Genomic DNA, 5,983 nt, shown 5'->3' with positions numbered 1-5,983 from the left:
CACACGTATGTATCACACACATGTATCACACATGTATGTACCACACTCATGTATCACACGTGTATGTACCACACGCATGTACCACACATGTATGTATCACACGCATTTATGACACATGTATGTACCATGCTCATGTATCTTACATGTATGTATCACACGCATGTACAGCGTGCGTGTAGCACACACATGTATCACACATGTATGTATCACACGCATGTACCACACATGTATGTACCACACGCATGTATCACACATGTATGTATCACACGCATGTGCCACACATGTATGTACCACACGCATGTATCACACATGTATGTATCACACGCATGTACCACACATGTATGTGTCACACGCATGTACAGCGTGCGTGTAGCACACACATGTATCACACATGTATGTATCACACGCATGTACCACACATGTATGTATCACACGCATGTACAGCGTGCGTGTAGCACACACATGTATCACACATGTATGTATCACACGCATGTACCACACATGTATGTACCACACGCATGTACCACACATGTATGTACCACACGCATGTACCACACATGTATGTACCACACGCATGTACCACACATGTATGTACCACACGCATGTAGCACACATGTATGTACCACCCTCATGTATCACACATGTATGTATCACACGCATGTATCTCACATGTATGTATTACACGCATGTACAGCGCGCGTGTAGCACACACATGTACCACACGCATGTACCACACGCATTAACCGCACGCATGTACCACCCTCATGTATCACACATGTATGTACCACACGCCTGACCCACAGGGACAGCTGCCACTGGGGGTGCCCCTAGGCTAGAGACCCACACAGCAGCCGGCACCACCACCCTCCTACTGGCAGCACACTGACTACACAGAGACAGCTGCCACTGGGGGTGCCCCTAGGCTAGAGACCCACACAGCAGCAGCAGTAACCATCACCCTCCTACTGGCAGCAGACTGACCCACAGGGACAGCTGCCACTGGGGGTGCCCCTAGGCTAGAGACCCACACAGCAGCAGCTGTAACCATCACCCTCCTACAGGCAGCAGACTGACACACAGGGACAGCTGCCACTGGGGGTGCCCCTAGGCTAGAGACCCACACAGCAGCAGCAGTAACCATCACCCTCCTACTGGCATCAGACTGACTACACAGGGACAGCTGCCACTGGGGGTGCCCCTAGGCTAGAGACCCACACAGCAGCAGCTGTAACCATCACCCTCCTACAGGCAGCAGACTGACTACACACAGGAACAGCTGCCACTGGGGGTACCCCTAGGCTAGAGACCCACACAGCAGCCGGCACCACCACCCTCCTACAGGCAGCAGACTGACTACACAGAGACAGCTGCCACTGGGGGTGCCCCTAGGCTATGGACCCACACAGCGGCAGGCACCACCACCCCATTCCACCCCCTACTCCCGAACGGGACTCCAACTCGGCGGGATGATCTTGCGTGGCCGCTCACAACGGAGGGCGGTGTGCGCTAACCGCTGCGCCACCGCTCCCTGCCCGTCAGGTGCCTGCAGAACAACGCGATCCGCCAGGTGGGCCTCAACGCACTCCGAGGACTCCACAGCCTCAAGTTCCTGTTGAGACTCGCATCAGGCGCTCAGCCCGCCCGCTCACTCACCCACCAGCTCACCCGCTCACCCATCAGCTCACCCACCAGCTCACCCACCAGCTCACCTGCTCACCCACGCACTCACTCACTCACTCACCCACTCACCCACGCACTCACTCACTCACTCACCCACTCACCCACCAGCACAAACACTCACCCACCAGCTCACCCGCTCACCCGCTCACCCACTCACTCACTCACTCACCAGCTCACCCACTCACCCACGCACTCACTCACTCACCCACCCACTCACCCACCAGCTCAACCACTCACCCACCAGTTCACCCGCTCACCCACCAGCTCACCCACTCACTCACTCACTCACCCGCTCACCCACTCACTCACTCACCCACTCACCCACTCACTCACCCACTCACCCACTCACCCACCAGCTCACTCACCCACCAGCTCACCCACCAGCTCACCCGCTCACCCACCAGCTCACCCACTCACCTACCAGCTCACCCACTCACCCACCAGCTCACCAGCTCACCCACTCACCCACCACCTCACCTGCTCATCCACTCACCCACTCACCTATTCATCCACTCAGCCACCCATCCACTCACCCAACCGCTCACCAACCCGCTCACCCACTCACCCACCAGCTCACCCACTCACCCGCCCGCTCACCTGCTCACCTACCAGCTCACTCACCCACTCACTCGCCTACTCATCCACTCAGCCACCCATCCACTCACCCGCTCACCCACCTGCTCACCAACCCGCTCACCCACTCACCCACCAGCTCACCTGCTCACCCACCAGCTCACCCACCAGGTCACCCACTCACCCACCAGCTCACCCGCTCACCCACCCACTCACCCATCCACTCACCCGCTCACCCACCCACTCACCCATCCACTCACCCGCTCACCCGCTCACCCACCTACTCACCCACCAGCTCACCCGCTCACCCGCTCACCCACCCACTCACCCACCAGCTCACCCGCTCACCCGCTCACCCACCCACTCACCCACCAGCTCACCCGCTCACCCACCAGCTCGCCTGCTCACTCACAGTATTAGCCACTACACTCACCCGCTCACCCACCAGCTCACCCACTCACCCATCCACTCACCCACTCACCCACCAGCTCACCCGCTCATCCACCAGCTCGCCTGCTCACTCACCGGATCAGCCACTAAACTCACCAGCTCACTCACCCGCTCACCAACTCGCTCCTCCCTCTACCTGTGACCCCTGCCGTGACCTCTGCCCGTGACCTCTAGCGTGACCCCTGCCCATGACTTCTGCCCGTGACTCCTGACGTGACCCCTGCCCGTGACCCTTGCCCATGACCTCTACCTGTGACCCCTGCCGTGACCTCTGCCCATGATCTCTACCTATGACCCCTGCCGTGCCCCCTGCCGTGACCTCTGCCCGTGACCCCTGTGCGGTCGCAGGTACCTGAGTGAGAACCACATCTCATCGCTAAGAGCCGGAGTGTTCAGGGACCTGGGCCGACTCGAATGGCTGTGAGGGACACACACGGCACTCCCATCACCACCACCCCCATCACCATCACCACCATCATCACCATCATCACCGTCACCACCACCCCCATCACCATCACCACCATCACCATCACCACCACCATCACCACCACCACCATCACCACCATCACCATCACCGTCACCATCACCACCATCACCATCACCACCATCATCACCATCACCATCATCACCGTCACCACCACCCCCATCACCATCACCACCATCACTCCCATCACCATCACCACCACCATCACCGTCACCACCATCACCACTATCACCATCACCGTCACCACCACCCCCATCACCATCACCGTCACCATCACCCCCATCACCACCCCCATCACCGCTTCCATCACCCCCATCACCATCACCACCCCCATCACCGTCACCATTACCCCCATCACCATCACCACCATCACCATCACCGTCACCACCACCCCCATCACCATCACCACCCCCATCACCGTCACCACCATCACCACCACCCCCATCGCCATCACCACCATCACCACCACCCCCATCACCACCACCCCCATCACCATCGCCACCCCCATCACCGTCACCATCACCCCCATCACCATCATCACCACCACCATCACCATCACCACCACCACCCCCATCACCATCACCACCACCCCCATCACCACCCCCATCACCATCACCATCACCACCACCCCCATCACCATCACCACCCCCATCACCATCACCGTCACCATCACCCCCATCACTACCCCCATCACCGCTTCCACCACCCCCATCACCATCACCACCCCCATCACCATCACCATCACCCCCATCACCACCCCCATCACCGCTTCCATCACCCCCATCACCATCACCACCCCCATCACCGTCACCATTACCCCCATCACCATCACCACCACCCCCATCACCATCACCACCCCCATCACCATCACCACCATCACCATCACCACCACTATCACCACCACCCCCATCACCACCATCACCACCACCCCCATCACCATCACCACCACCCCCATCACCATCACCACCCCATCACACCACCACCACCACCACCACCACCCCCATCACCATCACCACCACCCCCATCACCACCCCCATCACCATCACCTCACCACCACCCCCATCACCATCACCACCCCCATCACCATCACCGTCACCATCACCCCATCACTACCCCCATCACCGCTTCCATCACCCCCCATCACCATCACCACCCCCATCACCGTCACCATCACCCCCATCACCATCACCACCACCCCCATCACCATCACCACCCCCATCACCACCATCACCATCACCACCACTATCACCACCACCCCCATCACCATCACCACCACCCCCATCACCGTCACCATCACCCCCATCACCACCCCCATCACCGCTTCCATCACCCCCATACACCATCACCACCACCCCCATCACCATCACCACCCCCATCACCATCACCACCATCACCATCACCACCCCCATCACCATCACCCCCATCACCATCACCACCCCCATCACCGTCACCATCACCCCCATCACCATCACCACCACCCCCATCACCATCACCACCCCCATCACCATCACCACCATCACCATCACCACCACCCACATCACCATCACCACCACCCCCATCACCATCACTGTCACCACCACCCCCATCACCATCACCACCACCCGATCACCATCACCACCACCCCCATCACCATCACCACCACCCACATCACCATCACCACCACCCCCATCACCATCACTGTCACCACCACCCCCATCACCATCACCACCCCCATCACTGTCACCACCACCCCCACCACCATCACACCACCCCCATCACCATCACCACCACCCCCATCACCATCACCGCTCCCATCACCATCACCACCACCACCATCACCACCACCCCCATCACCATCACCACCCCCATCACCATCACCATCACCCCCATCACAATCACCGTCACTATCACCACCCCCATCACCACCACCCCCATCACCATCACCACCCCCATCACCATCACTACCATCACCATAACCACCCCCATCACCATCACCACCCCATCACCATCACTACCATCACCATAACCACCCCCATCACCATCACCACCCCCATCACCATCACCACCACCCCCATCACCGTCACCATCACCACCCCCGTCACCACCACCCCCATCACCATCACCACGACCCCATCACCATCACCGTCACCACCACCCCCATCACCACCATCACCACCACCACCATCACCGTCACCACCATCACCGTCACCACCACCCCCATCACCATCACCACCCCCATCACTATCACCACCATCACCACCATCACCACCACCTCCATCACCATCACCACCCCCATCACCACCTCCATCACCATCACCACCCCCATCACCACCCCCATCACCATCACCACCATCACCACCCCCATCACTGACACCACCCCTCCACGTGTCTGCAGGATGTTGGACCACAATGCATTAGCCCACGTGACGCAGGCAACTTTCACGGGACTGCCGTCCCTCGTCTTCCTGTGAGTGGCACCGCCACGCCCGGCCGCCTTTGTCTCTCCCGCACTGCTAATGTGTTAGGGGACACACCAGACAAAGGTCCTGGCACGTGTAGCCTCTAGCAGGCTGTAGGGGCAAGTGCTGTCAGTGGGTAGCGAGTAGCAGCAGCAGCGGTGTCTATGATGATGATGTTGATGATGGTGATGATGATGGTGATGATGATGGTGATGATGTTGTTGATGTTAATGATGATGATGTTGATGTTAATGATGATGATGATGATGTTGATGTTAATGATGATGATGTTGATGATGTTGGTGATGTTGATGATGTTGATGTTGATGATGATGTTGATGATGTTGATGTTAATGAT

General features: G+C 58.5%; 1 long non-coding RNA gene across 1 annotated transcript; it reads left to right on the top strand.

Annotated features, from left to right (window-relative positions):
- Positions 1 to 1,539: 1,539 nt before the first annotated feature.
- Positions 1,540 to 5,635, top strand: LOC142907233 (uncharacterized). Its single transcript, XR_012930872.1, has 3 exons — positions 1,540 to 1,611; positions 3,052 to 3,123; positions 5,562 to 5,635. It is a non-coding gene; the product is annotated as an uncharacterized LOC142907233 (long non-coding RNA).
- The last annotated feature ends 348 nt before the right edge of the window (positions 5,636 to 5,983 follow it).

This window comes from Petromyzon marinus, chromosome 76 (genome assembly GCF_048934315.1).
Source record: "Petromyzon marinus isolate PM22_M1 ecotype Great Lakes invasive population chromosome 76, UKy_Petmar_22M1.pri1.0, whole genome shotgun sequence".
Classification (NCBI taxonomy): Eukaryota; Metazoa; Chordata; class Hyperoartia; order Petromyzontiformes; family Petromyzontidae; genus Petromyzon; species Petromyzon marinus.
The sequence above is the reverse complement of the archived record's forward strand: the minus strand, read 5'-3'. Positions and strand labels throughout refer to the sequence as shown.